The sequence below is a fragment of the Chlorocebus sabaeus genome, chromosome 11 (genome assembly GCF_047675955.1).
Source record: "Chlorocebus sabaeus isolate Y175 chromosome 11, mChlSab1.0.hap1, whole genome shotgun sequence".
Lineage (NCBI taxonomy): Eukaryota > Metazoa > Chordata > Mammalia > Primates > Cercopithecidae > Chlorocebus > Chlorocebus sabaeus.
In genome coordinates this window covers 56,610,496-56,620,358 of record NC_132914.1, presented here as the reverse complement: position 1 = coordinate 56,620,358, position 9,863 = coordinate 56,610,496, and the positions used below count along the sequence as shown (strand labels likewise).

The 9,863-nt window shown below is 35.2% G+C and overlaps 1 pseudogene; it reads right to left on the bottom strand.

The window, feature by feature from the left end:
• Positions 1-1,395: 1,395 nt before the first annotated feature.
• On the bottom strand, positions 1,396-2,139 carry LOC119619755 (small ribosomal subunit protein eS6-like; annotated as a pseudogene).
• Positions 2,140-9,863: the final 7,724 nt, after the last annotated feature.

Sequence of the window (9,863 nt, the reverse complement as noted above, 5' to 3'; positions counted from 1 at the left end):
AGGTCCACTGAGTAGCACCAGGGAGTGGGAGGAGCTGGGTGAGAATAGGAGCACAGTTTCTAGCTTGGTTGCTGAGTGAAAGATTGTTGTGTGTCAGTTAAGCTGGGGGATAGAGCCTGCCATAAGTATTATTTTATATCTAAGAATAACTTAAATGCTAAGACATCAAGAGCATATATTCCCCTCCTAGCCCCTCACTTATTTATTCAGGACTCTGTAAAGTGGATGTAGTGTCAATTTACTGTTTGCCTCATGGCAGAGTATGCCCCACAGCCACTGATGTCACTCAGTGGAGCACAGGGTGGGCAACAAAATGGACTGGAGATTCATAAATTTCTAGGCTGTCCATGGTACCTTCCCATCTTGGGTGGATAATTATCCCCAGGAAGAATCCACATACGCTCTGTTATTGAGGAAGACCCTGGAAATCAAGGGTTGAGAAGGCATAGAAATCACGGCTAGGGAAGATGTGATAGAGCATCCTCATAGAAATTCAGATCTGTGAGAAATTTAATTCCTGAGAAGTTAAACGTTTTCCTGTTATCATCCTCCTAAGATCCTCTCTAAAATCCTGTCATTCTAAGATTCCCTTTGGTATTACCACATTGATATACTTGTAGTTTCCTCAAGGTAAGTCAGCAGCATTCCTTTCATATCTATTAGCATTTCCATAGAGTTATTTGGAAATGGTTATTTAAGGGATATCTTCATACTGCCTACCTATGTCATTTTCCTATGCCATTACTCAGAGAGAATATGCAATTTGGTCTGTATATAAAATCAAGTACATAAATAACTAATATCACAGTTCAAGAAATGGTTTGAAGAGAAGTTCAGAATACAAGTGGTGCTCACAGAAGCGTAAAGAACACCCAGTAGCAAATCAGAAAATACAGAAGTAAGATATGTTGCTTTGAATAATAATTTCAAATTCAATGAACAGAGGGATCAGAGGGAAAGACCATCCCACTCAAAGAGAATAGCATGTCCAAAGGCCCAGGGAAGAAAAAATATTTTATGGAATTTCAAGTAGCAAGGAGGAAGAGGAGTATAAGCGAGGAGAAAGCAGACACAGAAAAAGAGAAGAGCTTGGCAAGGTTGGGGGTGGAGAAATGTGGATGGTAGAAACAAAACAGAAAAAGAAGCCACATGGTAGATAACCTGTGTCCGTGAATGCCCTGTGTTTCTCAATCTCTATAATGAAAGAAGAAATGCCTTCCTCTCTTTCTCCCCATAAGCAATGAGGCATTTTCACTCTGTTCCTACAAGGTGAATAGAAATCTAGATATATTGTTATGAATCTGAATTGATAATAGCTGATGTTTATGTGTTAGGCATTAAGGTCATAAATTATCTCTGTTTTTTTTTTTTTTTTTTTTAGTCTGATCTTATTTGTTACTCAAAAAATCTTATTTTTGACTGGATTGAGACAGAAGTAGAAGCTCGCTGAGAGGACAGTCTGTGTCTCTTGACAATCTGTTCCTGGTGCTTCTCTTCAGCCTCTTTCATTCTCTTGGCTGAAAGTTTAGCATATTCCATGGCCTCTTCCTGATTTTTTTTTTAGTATGCTGCTTCTTCAGAGCAATACGCCACCGTTTGTGCTGCAGGACACATGAAGTAATAAGACGCTGAATCTTGTGTGCTTTGGTTCTAGGTTTCTTACCTTCTTTGTTGAAGAGCTTTCTTACAACATGCTCACAGACATCATCTTTAGAGAGACTGAAAAGTTTGCGGGTTCTGCTAGCTCTTGTGGGCCCCAGGCAACCAGGCACCATAGTATCAGTCAGTCCAGGAATATCCTTCTCTCAAGTTAAGAGTGCTCAGATTGGCATCTACAACGTAACCACTAACAGACTTTGCTTTCTTTCTCCAGTTCTCCTTGGTCTGTAAAGGAATGCCCCTTACTTAGTAGCAGATGGACACAGCCATGGGTCAAGACACACTGCTTCATAGGGAAACTTTGTTTGTGATGGGAACATCACTTATTCAAACCACATAGCCCTTCCATTCTTCACCCGGAGCATCAGCATCAACTTGTGTGGCCATACGCTTCTCATAAAAAGTAAAAATTTTTCATTCATCAATCACTTAAATGAGTTTCTGGCAGCCAGTGGCTGGGAAGAAGATGTTCAGCTTCATCTTGAAGCTGCTGATGGTAGCCTTCCAAGTTACCTCATTTAAATAACACAAAAACTCTATGAGGCAAGTAGTATTATTATTCTTCATTTTAGATGGCAAAGCTAAAGTTTAGTGATATTAATCCAGTAAATAGGAAAGCCAGAATTCAGATACCAATGCAAAACTAAAGAAAAGGGTTTGTTCATGTGCTCTGGATATCTGATCTCTATAAGCATTCTGAATGAATCAATTTAGTCAAATCACCCTTTTGCCATTTTTGTAACAGAAAAAAAAAGTAAGTCAACTAAAAATAAACATCCTATTCTACTAGCAGCTGAGAGGAATGCTTTTCTTCCTTTCAAGAAATCACAGGTTTCTGACAGTCTTCACAATCAGAACCAGTCTAGCATACCACTGAAAAATTCCTGCCTGAGCCCAACGAGCCCCAAGAACCTTAGAGAATCAGATAATCCCTTTACTAAACGGCATCCTCAAACATGTTACTTTTTCCCTCAAAATCAAAATATAAACATTGAGGGGAAATCTATCTTAAATAAAAGCAAGAAATTCATCATAAAAAGAATTTGCTTGAAAGTGTCATAACTTTGCAATGGTTTTACTTTTCTTCCATAGGTGTAAGGGAGAAAAATGTGCCTGTATAAACATAGGTTGTCTTACCTTCAAGTGACTGCAAGAAAGAGTCATTTTTCAAAACAGAATATTTCTATGTAAAACCTGCATAATAGTAGTAATGATAGTTTTTTGTTTAGTTTTTAAAAAGCAGCCCACCTAAATGAATTCCTACCCACCAGACAGAATTGAATACAGGGACAGGATGGGGCGCTAATTAAAATGCCTTATCCAGATTCTCAAAATGCACCTACATGGACTATTCAAAGTAAGCATTGAATATAAGATTCAGAGGAAAATTCTATTACAGAAGCAGTAGAGAAAGAGACAAGAAGTGATACCAACTGCTTCCCTTCTTTTTGTACATTTTCTACCTTGACTCCCACAGAACAACATTCCAAACCTCTTATTCTTTCCTGGCTGTACGGTGCCTCTGAAATCAGTGATCCTGATAAATAAAATGCCATGAGGTCTGAAAGCAGTAGTTTCATGGACAACATTTAAATTGTTTCCATGTGCTTTCTGCTTGCACAGGATCAATCATCATGATTGGTGTATTATAACTTGCCCCGACTAAATTGGTCTCTCTCCTGTTGTTTTCTTTTCCCCAGGGAATTCAATTTTCCAGCAAAGAGCCTTCTGCTTCTATTTTTTTTTTAAATTTTCATATTCACTATAATACAAAAGACTAAATGAAAATCCAAACTCAGAGATTCTTGTTTTTAACCACTGGCAGGCATCTATTCCAGTGAAATGTTCATTTTGCATGCTTTATTTTTCATTTCCACTTATTTTTGTATTAATTTCCAAGTCCAATTTTTGGATTAATAAAACTCTCAGTATTAATGAGAAAATCATTTAGAGTACAACGGAATTTCAGCCGAGAAAAGAGTTTTATTTTTGTACTTTTTTTATCTTTCAGATACCGTTTTTTAAAAATAATCAAAAGAAAAGTAAACTTTAGAACAAGGTGCACTTTTTAATATATTTCATATAGGACATGAAAAAGGAGGAATGTGTTATTTAAATCTCTGTGCTGAAGCATGCCTTTCCTCTCATTTCCATAAACTATTGAATGATTGTTCGTGGCAGCTGTACCAACTAGCTCTTGATCCTACACAATATTGCACACATAGATTTTTGGTTTTGTTCTTTAATTTTCCTTGATAGGGTGTACATTGCTAAAAGGCAAGGACCATGTCTCTCTATAGTAATGATTTGTTCATGTGCTCTAGATAGCTGATCTCTATAAGTGTTCTGAATAAGTCAGATCAATAGCAAAATACACATGCGATCAATGCCCCAGAATCTATCTATAAGTGAAAGTAACTATAAAGGAGCAATTTGAAAACAGTAAGATCCCCATCCTTTTCAAAAGTATCTATATTTCCACTGTTTTTTAGAATGCCATGAAGGCCATGTCATGAAAACCAAGACAGAACATAAATGTACGTGAGAGAGGTCACATTCTGGCCCTTCTCGAACTTTTCCACAAAGGCATCACTGGTGAGGACAAAACTGAAGAGTGGGCCGGGCGCAGTGGCTCACGCCTGTAATCCCAGCACTTTGGGAGGCCGAGGCGGGCGGATCACAAGGTCAGGAGATCCAGACCATGGTGAAACCCCGTCTCTACTAAAAATAGAAAAAATTAGCCGGGCGAGGTGGCGGGCGCCTGTAGTCCCAGCTACTCGGGAGGCTGAGGCAGGAGAATGGCGTGAACTCGGGAGGCGGAGCTTGCAGTGAGCAGAGATTGCGCCACTGCACTCCAGCCTGGGCGACAGAGCGAGACTCCGTCTCAAAAACAAAAAAAAAAAAACAAAAAAAACTGAAGAGTGAATACATACACCCTGGAATTGGAGGGCAGCTCCCAAAACAACCTGCCTCCCATGTGAAATTTATTTGAAGTCTTGTAATATTGCTTTAACATGAATGCAAATTGTGCCTCCTGCTGCCAATATATCTGTTTGATTTAATATGAAAATTAAATTGCTTATCTGGGTTAAAACTGACAGATGAAGAAAGTATGGCTTGGAACTCCTGCACTCCCTTGAAGATCTACGAAGGCATGCTAACCTTTAAACTGTTAATATTCATTAGCAAGATGCCAAATACATGCATTGGCTACTTGCAATTGATTGATTCCTCGGTTTTTTTTGTTTGTTTGTTTGTTTTTTGTTTTTTTTTTTTGAAAGACTGAGTGACAACAGAGATTCAGAGACTGGAAAAGAGGCCAGCAGTGAAGGAAAGCAAGCTTCAACTCTAATGATACTCTGATGCTCCTGTGAGGAAAAGAATGCCACAAGAAAGAGATAAACTACAGAAGAAAGGCTTGCAGGGAACCAAAATCAAATTTACCTCACAATTTGCCTGAGGCCAAAGAAAGATGCTTAATAGAAAATGTGGTGACTTAATTTGGTGATTAAAAAAATGCTCTCAAAAAAAGAGTGAAAAAAACGCAGGTAATTAAAAACTATTCTTTTAGCAATAAAGGAGAGAGAACTCATTCATTTGCACATTTTAAAAGCATAAAACTAAAAAATGTTGGTTTTTTGTATATTAAAAATAAAGTTACATAGTAAATCTCATCTTAATAAGACATCTCCAATTATATGATTCAGCAGAGCGTAGGCTGTAATTGTTTTAATGACATTTTAAATGATGAACAAAAGAAAAAAATTATGAAGGGCTAATGACATACAATGAAGCAATATGCCATCATTCTTTAGGATATAAATATTATTCCAGAGAAAGTCTTAGTTTTAATTAAAATCAAATGGAAACAGACAATATTTGTACTACAGTCATATTATAGTGCTATGTTCAACGGAATAAAACTTTGAATTTAGATGTGATCCCAAAGTCAGGTCTCTTTTGGTCAAGGACATACATTATCATGTGTTCCTGAAATTCATACCTTTATATTATTAAATTATATCTTATTAAAACATTGAAAAGTGTCATCACATCCTGAGAATATGCATTCTGAATGTCTTTTAACAACACATGAAACTGCTAAAAATCTAAACCAATATTCAATCAAAGCAATCAAATTTATCTTGTTTCTTTGCCTCAACCTAGTGTATACATAATTAGTTGATTGTTTTTCCAAGCTCTTTATGGTGGAAGTTTCACATATGTGAAAAAGATGACCTCTATGTACCTACTCATCACTCAGCTTTACCAATTTTTCACCAGTCTTGTTCCTTTTATTGTTTTATTCTTTGCTAGAATATTTTATAGTAAATTCCAGACATCATGTCATTTTACCCATAAATATTTCAGTGTGTATATCTAATCAATTTTATCCAATCTTCATTGCCTTTATAAAACAACGTCTTCATGTCATATTTTATTATATTTACTATTAAATTCATAGTTATATTTTACTAAATAGAGTAGATACAATTTAGTATTTCTACGTTACTATGTAAGTGTAAATATTTTGGACGTACACATATTTTCCAGGTCTAATGTTTTAATTAAGTAAACTGGTAAATTCAGTTAAAAACTATGTTAAAGGGTTTTTTTTTTCTTTTGCTTGTTTTTGCTATATTAATCAGTCAAATCAGTTAAACTGTCTGTGGTTACAGGCCCCATCTTACATATAAGCATCTGGGTATATATACACTGGGCCAAATCAACCACATCATAGTCAAGTTTTGTAGATGCCACATTATGTAATCAGAAGAATAGTTGATTAGGATTAAAGCAAATAGATTATGCCTAGATTACTCCAAAGCAATTAAAACAGAGAGGCAGTAAGGGAGTGGAAGGAGAGCTTTGGAATTCACACAAGTACAGGTTCTAATTCCTATTCTGCTACTTAAAGCCTTTGTTAACTTCAACTAGTTAGCTAAGAGTCTGAGTCTCAAAACCACATCTGAAGCACAGTGATAAAAATGCCATTGTAACTATTGTGGAACATAAATTCCTACACGAATTATCAAACATCTGCCATAGGAGAGGCACTCGAAATTTCTTCTTTGAAAACTCCTTAATCAATATCTAACAATTAGATGGAAGCAACCTAAAAAATCACCCTCAGTTCACATGTCTCTTAAACATTTTGTATAATATTTCAAACACTATCTCATATGATCAGCAATAATCGACCATCGTCATTCAAAAAATACAATTTCTTTTTACTTTTTCATTAGATAGGTGTATGAATTTACTTGTTTCTCTTGTGTTAGGCAATATGGTAAAGAAAGATAACTAGCAATCTAAACTTAACTTGGAACAAATTACCATGAAATAAATCATCTCAGTCATATTTTTCTTAGATAAGTAGCTCAATGAGATATGTCTTTGGGGATTAAGAACTTTACAAAGCTGTTGTTACTGTTTTAAAGTTTACAGATGAAGCAACCAAGGCTCAAGGACACAAAAAGTTTCAGAATAAAAACTCAGGGCACATTGTTGTTTGAAACTAAATGCACTCCTATATCTTATCCTTTATTTAGATTTAAGGATGTTCATGAAAAGCATTCTATTGCCCCAGAAAAGGAGGAAAAAGTCAGTAACATGCATTTAGCCGTTGTATCATTTTCTACGTTATTCTGGAATATCAACATTAAGTCATGATGTATCTATCCAGCAATAACCTTGTGAAAAATAAAATACATACATACACACAAAACCCACCTGTTCCAATAATTCCACTGTGCTTTTGTGGCTCCCTGAAACTCTCTTTGTTGATGAAGATGCTTTGTAATGCAGCAAGGTTGAGGGTTATTGATCTATAAAAGTCTTTATGATTCAGCTGCTGTGGAACTGTCTACAATACCCAGTCCTCAAGGGTATGATTTTTCCAGTGATGCCAGGTTGATTCTTAGAAATTTACATGCTGCTATCTGTTTGACAATAAATTGCTCTGGAAATCCCTTATGTGATACACATTCAGGACTCTTTATAATAATAAGCTATATATCTTGATGGCCAATTTGTCTTTTTTTTTTCTTTTGAAAACTGGTCTTAATCTACTGCAGAGGTCACTTATGAACAGAATGCATTGCATGCATTGGTTGTGTGTAGTAAGCACATTCTCTTAGCTTCAGATTTCACCCCAAAGTACTACATTGCTTTGTGCTGCTTACCTGAGAAACTGACAAGATTCAGTTTTCAACAATTTCTTTTTATATGAGAAAACATACTTAAAAGGTAGTCATTAAGGGCACAAGCTCCAAAACCAGACCACCTGGGTTGAATTCTTCGCTCTGCCACTCACTGGCTCTGTGATCTTGGGCAAGTTGCATAATCTCCAGCTTTAGGTTCCTTAGATGTGAGATAAGAAAACATGTAAAACATGTGGAATCATTTCATAGAATTCTTGTGAGGATAAAATGAGTTAAGAACATTGAAAATTCTTGAAAACCACCTGGCATATAGTAAGTTCTCAATAAATATGAATCATTATTATTAACATACATAAAAGATCTACCAAAATTAATATTTGAATGACTACTTCTTGCCAAGCATAGTGTGTCAGTTACGTTCAAAATATTTAAACAATTTTCACAGTAATATTTAAATACACATCTTTGTCCTTGTTTTGCTAATGAGTAAACTAAAACCCAGAGAGGTTATGTAAATTGCCTAAACAAACAGAGCTGACAGAATGCTGAGCTGGGAACTGACTTAAAGAACAAGGATTATAGCTGCTCCATGGTGACCTTACATTTGGCCCTCCGGGAGTCTGCTGATGGGTATGCAATGCATTCATATTATTACAAAAGTTTGAGATTTTTAAAAAGACATTTTCTACATTAGTTAATATAAATATTTTAGTTATTTTTAAATGCAGTTACCATAATTGCTAATTATTCTGATGATGGAAACATTTAATAAACTTTTGTAATTTTCCTTGTAGAAGCCCAAAGATGGATGGGCCACAGAAGTGTCTCCTGGGAGGGGAAAAAGCCCATGGATCAATGAGTTTAAAGTCAAGCTCTTTCCTTGTTAGCTCCAAGACTAACTGATATTCTTAGAATATGCTGTTCCTTCTACCTACAAGTGCCACCTGCTCCCATACCTTCTCCATGGCAGGCTCTTTTTCATTCTTAAGCTACAAGCTTAAGGTATTTCCTCTCAGAGGAGTTTCCTATGTCTAACTTATATGGTCATCTCTATTGTTATTTACATTACCACTCCGTTCATGTTGTTTGAAGCCCTTTTCATAATCATCAATTTAATATGTTTACTTGCTTGTTGAATACATCCCTGTTCATAAATATAAGATTCATGAGAAAATGGACTATAGTATTCAATAAATAAATGCTAAATAAAAAATGAATGACCCACAGATATATAGATTTCATCTCATATTTTTCAATTTTTCTGGTCTTAAAAAGATAGCTTCTAGTATCCCAAATGTAATCCCTTATTCATGGAACTCTTTGTTTTTTAGGTGTATCACTAAAGCTTTTTAAAAAATCATAATACTCTTAGATATACAGCATTATGCATCACTTAGAAAATTAAAGAAATCCATCAATTAACTTTCTCTTTTATATGCTTAATTTCAAACAATTGTATTGTTTTTCCTCTATTAATGTCAAATATACATTATAAAGTAGACACTGCAAAGTATGCATTGCAAAATGAGGACAAAAATAGAATGGAATTCATAGCGTTAAAGGGATAATTAAGTCACATACATGTTAAGTACTTAGCGAAATGCCAGTACATGGTTAGTCCTCTTGTAATTTGTTGTTATTTTTTGATAAATATAACAAGATTTTTTTTATTATTTTAGCATTGCCATTGGTTGGTATCATTTAATGATGAAAAATCAATAACTAACACAATGTTTTAAATAAAAGAGGTAGTTCATAAACATTCATTGTTGCTCACAATAGGGGTGTCTCAGTTTAAGAAAATGTTAATACTAAATTTCAATAGGTCAATTCTTTCCATCAGAAAAATATTATGCATTTTATGAATCATTATACCTGTTTTTTGTTTTTAAATAGTAGCTTTCACAATAGGATTCAACTCCTTCTATAGAACAATGACAAATGGACAGAAACATGAGTGCTAGTACTTGGGGGGAGTGGTAGGAAGGCATCATGAAAGAGCAGCCACATAACATTTTATAAAGAGTTATGTGTCCTTTC